The following is an 11,557-nucleotide window of genomic DNA, read 5'->3' as shown; positions in this document are numbered from 1 at the left end:
TTCTTCTTCTTCTTCTTCTTTAAATGTTCCATTCTTTTCTTTTTAATCTTTTTTTTCTTTTTAAATTTTTTTTTATTATGTATACAGTGCTTTGTTTGCATGCACACCTGCAGGCCAGAAGAGGGCATCAGATCATATTATAAATGGCTGTGAGCCACCATGTGGTTACTGGGAATTGAACTTATGACCTCTGGAAGAGCAGTCAGTGCTCTTAACCACTGAGCCCTCCTCTCTCCAGCCCCTTAATTTTTTTTTAAAGACTTATTTCTTATATATACAATGTTTTGCCTGAATGCACACCTGCAAGCCAGAAGGTGGCACCAGATCTCATTATAGATGGTTGTGAGCCACCATGTGGTTGCTGGGAGTTGAACTCAGGACCTTTGGAAGAGCAGGCAGTGCTCTTAACCTCTGAGCCATCTCTCCAGCCCCCCATACACAGTAGAGACACAGGTTGTGGAAAGCACTAAATCTCCCAATGTGTGCCCTGAAGCTCCTCTTTGCCCCTAGGTTTTTCCCCCAGGGCTTTCCACTTCTTTCCATCCAAGGTGGAAAGACACAGGGCCGTGCCCTGTGGTGGCCTTTTGTGCTGACCTTGGTGGAAACTGGTGGTTGTGGCGCCTGGTGGAGGTGGCGCACATCCTTCTAGGCCACGCCTACTGACCTGGCCTTGCCCTGTCTCACCTCTGATCTCAGCTCAGTGCCCTGCAGGCCACGCCTTACTTTGATCTTTGCAGGAGGCCAGCTGGAGCTCCAGGTCAGCTCTGAGGTGCTCAGAACCACCTCTAGTTACCCCAGGGACTTGGTGAGGGTGGGGAGTGGGGTGGGAGTGGGGCGCACCTCAGCTTCCTCCCCTCCCTGGAGGACCCCTCCCCCCACACCGGAATCACAGGAGAACTCCAGCTGTGGATGCATCTGGTCCACACAGACCCTCAGCACTGCTGCTGTTAACAGTGTCTTACTCTCTTTTGGTCCCACTATGTAGCTCAGGCTGACCTGAAACTCAAAAGAGGTCCATCGTCCTTATTCTGCCTACTGAATGCTGGGATTAAAGTGTGGGCACAGTGTCTAGTTGAGTATCTGGGGCATAGTGGCACACGCCTTTAATCCCAGCAGAGGCAGGCCGATCAGTGTGAGTTTAAGGCCAGCCTGGTCTATAAAGAGAGTCTAGGACAGCCAAGGTTACACAGAAAAATCTTGTCTTGAAACACACACACACACACACACACACAAAAGCCAAACAAACAACAAAAACAAAACAACAACAAAATTGTATACACAGTAGACTTGAGTTGGTGAGAGCACACCCCTGACCAAGCTGCCCCTGTGTCCCTGGCGGCCTATGGGACTTCCAAGCCCCAAGTTCTCAAGGCCATCTCTCCATTTCCCTTGCCTTCCCTGAAAAGGCTGGACTCTTAAAGGAAACTGGCACAGGCCCCACCCTTCCCGCTGGCCACCACCACTAATCCCTGTAAAGTGGGGAATCTCTGGGGAACATCTCTGGTGGACAGGCAGCCAGTGAGGACAGCCTGGCACTGGTGCAGCCCCTCACAGTGACACAAAGTTTCCAAGCCACGTGTAAGAAGCCAGAAGGAACCCGGAAATAGTGAGATTAAAAACAGGGGGGAGAGGCCCTGGAGAGATGGCTCAGAGGTTAAGAGCACTGACTGCTCTTGCAGAGGTCCTGAGTTCAATTCCCAGCAACCACATGATGGCGCACAACCATCTATAATGAGATCTAATGCTCTCTTCTGGTGTGCAGGTGTACATGCAGGCAGAACACTGTATACACAATAAATAAAAAGCTTGAAAAAAAAAAAACAAACAGGATTGTGTGAGAAGAATGTTCTAGCAGAGGTCCGGGAAGCTAGGGCCCGGGTTTCCACAGACTCCTAGCAAACCAGTGTAATGGCAATGGCTGGGACAGGTGGTGGGAGGGGCCCCGGCCACGGTGAGAGTCGTCGTCATCATCAGGAAGCTGAGCCTGAGCATAAGGGCACTGGGGCATGGAGGAGCTGGAGACTCCATGGGGCCTGTGTGCCCGGACTTTACAAAGAGTCAACTACAGATCAGTTCCTCAGCCACCCAGCGTCATTTCAAGTGCTCATCAGCTACGTGTGTGTCTACCGTAGAGGACGGCACGCCTGTGGGCACCGGCACCAACACAGGCAGCGTCTCAAAGTGTGTCAGATGCACTGTGTTAGGGACAGCACTCGAGGTTTGGGTGGAAAGCATTTTGGAGAGAAAGAAGGAAGCCAGTGGGCATGGATGGGCTCACGTGACTCGGTGAGGTGGGCAGTGGGCGGCCAGTGCCAGCATGGCGGCTGGCACTCAGCCAGCGCTTGAGTGAGTAATTGAGTGCATGTGAGAGAGATGGCAAGATGGAGACAAGAGGTGGTTGTGAGCTTGCTTCCAGAAGCAAACTGGCAAAGTCACAAAGGCCAGTGGAGGAAGCAAGCGTGTGTCATAGTTTGGGCCTCCGCAGCTGTGTGGGTGGCAGGCTTGTTCCCTGAGGTAGCTTGCTCTGTTTCCGGTGGCTACCGTGGAACACCTGAGACTGGATCGTATATTAAACCAAGTTCATCTAGCTCCTGGTTGGGAGTCTAAGATAAGTGACCATATCCCGCAAGGACCTCATGTTGGTGGAGAGCGGACCAGCGAGCCAGCGTGTGTAGAAGCGAGAGTCCGAGCAGGGTGGCCTGACTTTAAACAACTGCTCTCGGGTCTTGAACACTGCGTCCATTCCCGCAACAAGCCAGTCACCTTTGTGTCATTTCAGAATGAGGAAAACACCCCCCACCCCCCCATCCACTCCACACCCCCCCCATCTTTAAACCCTGAGAGCTAGGATCCGTGGGAGGGAGAACAGGAGTGGGAGGAGGGGAGGGGGGTGTGGGGGGGCAGGAAGGAAGGGAAGGGAAGAGGAGGGCAGACTAAACTCCTAGCCAGAGGTGTAAGCCTAGAGCTTTTTTGAGGTGGCCATGGGGACAGAGAGAAGGGACCAGAGGAGAAGGAAGGCAGCCAGGACAGGGAGTGCATACATGTCAGAGTCAGGCAAGTAACGGGTAGGACCTGTAGTTGCCCATGAGACTGGAAAGAGAAGGTTCTGGTGAACAAGGAGAAAAGGCTACATCTTTTTCTTCTTTGAAATAAGAAAAGATTTGTTGATGTTAGCAGGCAGCATATCTCTCTCTCTCTCTCTCTCTCTCTCTCTCTCTCTCTCTCTCTCTCTGTGTGTGTGTGTGTGTGTGTGTGTGTGTGTGTGTGTGTGTGTGTGTTTAAAATATGTCCCAGAGCCAGGCACAGTGGCACACGCCTATAATCCCAGCACTCAGGAGGCAGAGGCAGGTGGATCTCCATGAGTTCAAGGCCAGCCTGGCCGACAAAGCAAGTTCAGGACAGCCAAGGCTACACAGAGAAACCCTGTCTTGGAAACCCAAATAAATCAGTCCAGCCAAGTTCTCATAGCTGGCCTCTGAACATCAGCTGTCAGATGCACAGATGAAGACGCTGATGCTCAGAGGGTCTCGGTTTCCCCGAGGGCACACCACAGCCCCTGCTCCCAGGGCAAAGGTCGAGCCACACTTTTCTGCCTTTCTGGATAAACATGACATGATTTTTAAATAGCACCCCAAATCACCAAGTGGAAAAAAGGTTATGGAGAATGAGCAAGAAATTGTGGGAGTTGCACGTTTACAACGGGTGTGTTCCCTTCCCCTCAGGCAGCACAATAGCGTAGCTGTGGCAGCCATTTCTTTTTTAAAATATATTTTATTAATTTATTCATATTACATCTAAATTGTTATCCCATCCCTTGTATCCTCCCATTCCTCCCTCCCTCCCATTTTCCCCTTACTCCCCTCCCCTATGACTGTGACTGAGGTGGACCTCCTCCCCCTGTATATGCTCATAGGGTATCAAGTCTCTTCTTGGTAGGTGGCAGCCATTTCTAATGCTCCTAATATGCCCTACAGCTGGCTTAGAATTTAGGTGCTCTCAGGTAGGCCGAGTATTACTCAAGGACAGGAAACGGACCTGCAGAGGGAAAGTGGCTTCCCCAAGATAGAGCGTTGCCGGAGACGGTCTCCATCACCTGCTGCTTCCATGGGTGCTACGATCACAGCAGAAAAGCATGCCCTTTGTCTCTGTCACATCAAGCTTGCCGACTGACAGGGGCTGGGCTCCCGTAGCGAACACGTGTGACTTTCTCACTCAATCAGCCTCCACTCCAGCAATGGCACGGGTTGGGTCGCCGCAGCATTTTGCCTGGAAGGAACCTGTGTTTGTAGCCACAAGAAGCCTTTTGAGGCCTGAGAGCCTTAGGGAATAGAGAGCCAGATGGGGCTGCACGTTTCTTCCAGAAAGAGCTCATTTTCTTTGCAATCCCTGGGTAATTACTGTGTTAGAGGTCAAGACCATGGCTGGTAGCTCCCAGTGGCCTGGGGGAGAGGACGGGAGCAGAGGAAAGCCATCTGCTAACACCCAGGGACAGGGAAGACCCCTGGCCTTTCCCAGCCCTGGGTGCTCCGGGTCCTCATGGGTGTGGGTGACAGAGAAGATTAGGTGGATGAAAGACAGTCCCCGAAACCAGATGGCCAGTCTACTGCTGGGGGGGGCAAACCAGCAGGTGGCTGCTGAGCCTCCAGTTAGCCTGGGTCGATTTCCTGGGGACTGAGGAGGAAGCACCTAGGAAGACAGGAGACGTTTTCCTTCCGGCGTACTTGTGGTGGTACACTCGGCAACACAGACCCATCTGCGCAAATCTCCATTGCGCAAAGCACAGAAGTGAAGTGATGTTCTTCTTCTTCTGCGGGACGCGTGCATGTTGAATAATCTTATTCTGTTACGAGGAGTGCCGGAGTTGGCCTAGCCAGGGTTGTAAGATGGATCCACTGGTGGCCTCCCTTGTGCTGGCTAGTTATATGTCAACTTGACGCAAGCTAGAGTCACTGCAAAGGAGGAAGCCTCTGTTGAGAAAATGCCTGTATAAAGTCAGACTGCAGGCACGCCTGTAGAGCATTTTCTTAATTAGTGATTGATGGGGGAGGGCCCAGCCCATTGTGGGTGGGGCCTCCCCGGGCTGGTGGTCCTGGGTTCTCTATAAAAGCAGGCTGAGCAAGCTGCGGAGAGCAAGCCAGTGAGCAGCACCCATCCATGGCCTCTGCATCAGCTCCTGCTTCCAGGTCCCTGCCCTGCCTGAGTGCTTGTCCTGACTTCCTTCAGTGATGGACAGTGATGTGGAAATGAAAGCTGAAATAAACCTTTTCCTCCTCAAGTTGCTTTGGTGAAGGTGTTCCATTGCTATAGTAACTCTATGACACCCTTTAACTATTTCTGTTGTAAATAAGGCTACCATGAACTTCTTTTTGCCTAAAACAGTCCTAACACCTGCCGTCTGTGATGGGATCATTGTCCCTGTAAGAAAATGAGGAGAAACCGGCGTGGTGGCACATGCCTTTAATCCCAGCACTCGGGAGGGAGAGGCAGGTGGATCACTGTGAGTTCGAGGCCAGCCTGGTCTACAAAGAGAGTCCAGGACAGTCAAGGCTACACAGAGAAACCCTGTCTTGAAAAACCAAATAAAAATAATAATAAATAATAATTTAAAAAAAGAGAATGAGACCAGAGCACTCTCTGACTGCCCCATGTGTGTGGATTTGTGAGAAGGTGACCATCTATAAACCAGGGGCTGTGCGCTCAGCAGAGCCTAACTGTGGCCTCGGTGTTTAAAGCCACCCTTTTACGGTGTGCCCTGAGAGCGATTCCAGCTGGCTAAGACATGTCCCTTGTGTCGCCTTCCATGCTGAGTCAAGGCTGGTCTGAGAGTAAGACAGAACTGGCAGAAAGACGGTGGTGAACTTTAGCTCAGGTTGTAGTTCCAGAATGCTGGAATTACAGAGATTCCCCGCCGCACCCATCTGCCTTGGACTCAGGAACTTGTCAATCAACCTGAGTGAGTGAGCCACCTGGGAGAGCCCATGGGCCTCCCTCTTCCTTCAGCTGTCCACAGCCCTGGCTCTCAGCTGATTACAACCTCGGGAGAGACCTCACCAGAGCCACACCCATGCAGTAGATACTGTCCTTAGTCCCAAGCACAGAAACAGAATGTCAGTATGAATGCTATTTTCTGCCTGGGTGGTTCTGGTTATGTCTTTCTTTGTTTTTGTTTTGTTTGTTTTTTTGTTTGAGACAGGGTTTCTCTGTGTAGCTTTGGCTGTCCTGGACTCTCTTTGTAGACCAAGCTGGCCTCAAATTTACAGCGATCCGTCTGCCTCTGCCTCCCGAGTGCCCTCACCACACCTATCGGCGATGTCTTTTACAGCAATAGATAATGGATCTAAGATTGGAGTGCCTTTAAGATTTATTACCCAGCATTCCATAGTCTTCTTCCCTCCCCCCCCCCTTCAGTCACCAGCTCGCTGCTTCCTGTTTTGTCACGGGACTGGCCTATGTGTGACCTTGCATAACCTTCTGATAGGAGTTCCTGTGTCATGGTGTGTGTTTAGACGCCACATCTGCAGCCACTCGCCCGTCCTGCTCTGCCCCCTCTTGGAGACTGGGTTTTGATTTGTGGCCACAATAGGATGTTCACAGCTTGTTACTCCTGCCCAGCTAAACCATCTAATAGACCGTGCTGGGCAGCAAACAAGCCCGGCCTGTTTTAAGTTAATTCCACGCTCTTCTCGGTATTCTCTAGAGCAGAGTAAGCGAAAACATCTGGCTTCGTCGGAGGAGGCCGTGATAGCTGCAATAATCCAGACAGAGAGGAACTCGGCTTCCGTTTCTCCGCCTCTCCTATTTGAAAGCTTCCCCACTGAAGCACAGACCCAGGGCATTCAAAGACAGGCCAAGGCCTCGATCTGGGTATTAGCCACATGGCCCATGAATATTTATTCTGCTTCCCTGACACTGGGAGATTTGGGAAATGTTAAAAGAGTAAGGGCCAGAGGCCGGTCTGGTGGTGCACGCCTTTAATCCCAGCACTCGGGAGGCAGAGGCAGGCGGATCGCTGTGAGTTCGAGGCCAGCCTGGTCTACAAAGTGAGTCTAGGATGGCCAAGGCTACACAGAGAAACCCTGTCTCGAAAAACCAAAAAAAAAAAAAAAAAAAAAAAAAAAAGAAAAAAAAAAGAAAAAAAAGAGTAAGGGTCAGAAGGGCTGGAGAGATGGCTCAGAGGTTAAGAGCACTGACTACTCTTCCAGAGGTCCTGAGTTCAATTCCCAGCAACCATGTGGTGGCTCACAATCATCTGTAATGAGATCTGGCGCCCTCTTCTGGTGTGCAGAGGTACATGCGAGTAGAAGACTGTATACATAAGTAAATAAATCTTAAAAAATGAGTAGGGGTCGTTTTGGTATCTGACATGACCTTATCTACAGAAGTGGCAGCCACGGACACTGTGGTTAGAATCGGGTTCAGATTCCAGCCACAGGGCTACAAGGTTTTTGGACTTCTGTGAACCTTGGTGTCTTCTTCTTCTTCTCCTTCTTCTTCTTCTTCTTCTCCCCCTCTTCCTCTTCCTCCTCCTCCTCCTTCTTCTTCGGTTTTTTTGGGACAAGGTTTCTCTGTGTAGCCTTGGCTGTCCTGGACTTGCTTTGTAGACCAGGCTGGCCTCGAACTAACAGCGATCCGCCTGCCTCTGCCTCCCAGAGTGCTGGGATTAAAGGCGCGTGCCACCACGCCTGTCTTGGTGTCCTCTTCTAAAGGAGACAGTAATTGTAATTTTGTCTGTTTAAGATTTTTATTTTTTCTTCCCAGAGACAGGGTTTTCTCTATGTTGTCCTGGAACTAGCTCTGTAGATTAGGCTGGCCTCGAACTCACAAAGAGCTGCCTGCCTCTGACTCTCATTTTCTGTGAGTAAAGGTGTGTACCACTGCCACTTGCTGCTTAAGATATCCTAAGCATCCGATGGGAGATGAGCGTGTGCTTGTACCAAGCCTAGAGTGTGTTAACCCCTGCCCAGTGACTAGAAAATTATTTCTTACTAGACAATGCCATGGTGCCTTGGTGAGACTGTGTGGTGTGAATTAAATGCCTTCAGCACTCAGAGCCTCCATTTCCTGGTCCGCGGAAGAGGCCCACTGCTGTTGAGTCACTGTGCAGAGGAATGAAGCAATGGATGCAGGCAGGTACTGGGTGCTAGAGAGGACCACAAGGCATATAAGGGGAGAGCACCTTGGGCCATTGCAACCCAGTGTGATGCTTTGGGCTTGGCACAACTCTTGCATGTGACTTGTGAGGTCTGAGTGTTGGTTTCTCTCTCTCTCTTTCGTCAAGTTTTTTTTTTATGTAACCTTGGCTGTCCTGGAACTCACTCTGTAGACCAGGCTGGCCTCAAATTCACGGAGATCCCCCTGCCTCTGCCTCCCGAGTGCTGGGATTACAGGCATGGCTCTAAGTGTTGATTTCCAACAAGTCATGGGTACATGAAACCGTAAGCAGCACATCCCATTTGACTCCAGGGCAGGAATCCTGGCCTGCCTTGGTCCCTGGGTGGTGAAGGAGAGATAAACATGTTTTTGTTTAGATCACAATTGGGGGATAAGAAAGAGACTTGTGAGAGAGCAGGTGATGTTTATCCCCTTAGAAGTCGAACCACTGTGTAGGGGAGATTGCTTGTTAACCAGCTGAAAAACATCCTTGAACGAATTCTAAGAGGAGCTATAAATGTGAGCCAAAAAACGGGAGGTGGGGCCTTTGGAGGCTTGGGATAGTTTTGGCTGTTCACCACTCCACTTCGAGACGTTCCTAGAGAGTACCACTCGAGGGAAGGCTTTGGGGTTCAGGCTCTGGCTGAGGTTCCGGGTTCTGGTTGTTTCAGGTTCCAGCAGAAGAAATCCTGCTGATTACGCCAAGAGAATTGGTTCTCGGAACTGATACCCTTACGGCTTCGTTATTGTTTATTTATTTTAGTTTTTCTTTCTTTTTTTTTTTCGGTTTTTCGAGACAGGGTTTCTCTGTGTAGCCTTGGCAGTCCTGGACTCACTTTGTAGACCAGGCTGGCCTCAAACTCACAGCAATCCGCCTGCCTCTGCATCCCAAGTGCTGGGATTAAAGGCGTGCGCCACCACTGCCCGGCCCCTATTTTAGTTTTTCAAGACAAGGTTTCTCTGTGTAGTCCTGGCTGTCCTGGACTCACTTTGTAGACCAGACTGGCTTCAAACTCACAGCGATCCACCGGCATCTGCCTCCCGAGTGCTGGGATTAAAGGCGTGCGCCACCGCCGCCCGGCTCATTATTGTATTCTTTAATTTTCATTTCCTATTGTTCAGGTCAGTCAGTGTTATAAGTGAGGTACTCTTGGTTAATAAGTTTGTAATAAAATATATTTGCTAAGGAAGTTGATTCTACAGAGTGGTGGAAAGACCGTCCTGTAGAAGGGACGAGGCTGTGACTGTTAGAGCAGCGGCCAGAATTCCACCCCAGCACTGACTTGGTGAAAGGAAGCTAGTGACGAAGAAGAAGTCACCTCCAGCTGGCTCAGGCCCCTCACCCGCAGGACTGTTCATGGTGGGGACTAGCACATAGCCTGCGCCAGCTGTGTGCCCAGCCCTGTTTCAGCTTCTTTCCTTTCTCTTTCTAAAGGATTTTATTCATTTGTCTGTTCCTTTGTTTATGGTCTCACTATGTAGCCCTGGATGGCCTGGTACTTGCTGTGTAGATCAGGCTACCCTCAAACCCATGGAGATGAGCCTGCAGGTGCTCCAAGAGGCTTTGGCTCCTGGAACTGGAGTCGAAGTTGTAAGTTATGGGTGCTGGGGGCTGGAGAGATGGCTCAGCGGTTAAGGGCACTGTCTGCTCTTCCAGAGGTCCTGAGTTCAATTCCCAGCAACCACATGGTGGCTCACAACCATCTATGATGTGATCTGATGCCCTCTTCTGGCCCGCAGGTGTACATGCAGACAGAGCATTGTATACATAATAAATAAATAAATCTTAAAAAAAAAAAAGATATGGGTGCTGGTAACTGATTTCACCCCTTCTGGGAGAGCAAACCACCCTCTTTTTTTTTTTTTTAAAGATTTATTTATTTATTATTATTATACAGTGTCCTGCCTCCATGAATACCTGCACACTAGAAGAGGACATCAGATCACATTATAGATAGTTGTGAGCTACCATGTGGTTGCTGGGAATTGAACTCAGGACCTTTGGAAGAGCAGGCGGCGCTCCTAACCTCTGAGCTGTCTCTCCAGCCTGCAAACCACCCTCTTAACTGTGAAACCGTCTATCCAACTCCTTACAATTTTACAGGGCTTTACTTTATTTTGAACCGTGTGTGTGTGTGTGTGTGTGTGTGTGTGTGTGTGTGTGTGTATGTGTGTATGTATGTATGTGCTCGTGTATGTGCATGCTCCCAAGTGCAGGTGTCTGTGGAGGCCAGAGTCTTTAGACCATCCTGACCCTGGGATTCCAGGTGGTTGTGAGCATCTCTCCTGCACCTGGTCTCCATGGATACACTCAGTCTTCCAGACAGCCCTGGACAGGCCCCCATGCTGTAAGTGGGTTATGTCCCCATTTTACAGGTGACAGTGTGACATCAGAAGGTGGTTGGCAGGCTGGTCAGTGAAGAATGGCCAAGAGGATTGACACCTGTGCAGTCTGAGCTCTCAGCCACGACTGTTGCCTTTAACTCTGCAGTATTGTATTTTCATGACAGGACTGGTGAGGCTGACTCGGGCAAGGTGTACGGAATGCTGGCTGCAGGGCCTGCAGCGTGAGGCATGCTGGGGAAGGGCATCCTTGCTATTCTGCCTCACCCAGAGGTAGTGCTTTGTCACTCATAGATAGAACTCTTGGAAAGCTCAACGTCCATGCCACACTTTTCCGGCCACCAAATGGCAGGGTACCCATCCACCCCTGAAAGCTGCCCCCTCGCCCCTGCAAATGACATGCTCTCAAAGAGGCTGCAGCCTGGAGCTTGGTGTGGGGATTTCTACAGAGCTTCAAAGCGGTGGTGGCAGTCCCCCAAGCTAATGCTGCCAAGGTTATGGCCTGGGTCAGCAGACTGCCATGCTGCAGTGGTGAGCACAGGTTGTCACCTCTCTTGTTTACCCTTAGTCCTGTTCCAGGGGCCTGCAGATAGCAGAGGGGGTTTCACTAAGACCTGGGTGACGAGATTCACATTCAAGTTTTGGAAAATCTGCCAGTACTGCATTGTCTGGCGCTCTGCTGAGGACGGTCAAAGGGGGACATTGGGCTTAGGGACTGTGAGTTTATGGATTTCTTTTCCTGTCTGACTGACAGCCAACCACTCTTTGAACATACTTACAGGAAAATGAGAAAATACAAAACAGGAAGTGGGAACAGGAAGTGGGAACAGGAAGCTTACCCATCACCATGGTTGGTCTTGTGCGTCTACTACTACATAATAGATGTCCAAGGAGCTGATTAAATATGATTTCTAGGTGTGTCTGGGAATCTATGAGGAAGTTTCCAGAAGCAATGGGTTCAGGCTGCGCTGGAACTTATGATCCACCCACCCCCCTCTGCCTCCTAAGTGCTGGGTGGTGAGTGGCTGTGCCAGGAGCACTTAAGACAAGCATTTCCAAAGCT

The 11,557-nt window shown here is 50.3% G+C and overlaps 1 long non-coding RNA gene across 1 annotated transcript; it reads left to right on the top strand.

Annotated features, from left to right (window-relative positions):
* The first annotated feature begins 1,698 nt into the window (after nucleotides 1-1,698).
* Nucleotides 1,699-9,951, top strand: LOC311586555. The gene is made up of 2 exons (XR_014775577.1): nucleotides 1,699-1,762; nucleotides 9,904-9,951. It is a non-coding gene; the product is annotated as an uncharacterized lncRNA (long non-coding RNA).
* Nucleotides 9,952-11,557: the final 1,606 nt, after the last annotated feature.

The sequence above is a fragment of the Acomys minous genome, assembly GCF_964271855.1.
Source record: "Acomys minous genome assembly, chromosome: 16".
NCBI classification, from domain to species: domain Eukaryota; kingdom Metazoa; phylum Chordata; class Mammalia; order Rodentia; family Muridae; genus Acomys; species Acomys minous.
Note: the sequence above shows the minus strand (reverse complement) of the source record. Positions and strands in the feature narration are given on the sequence as shown.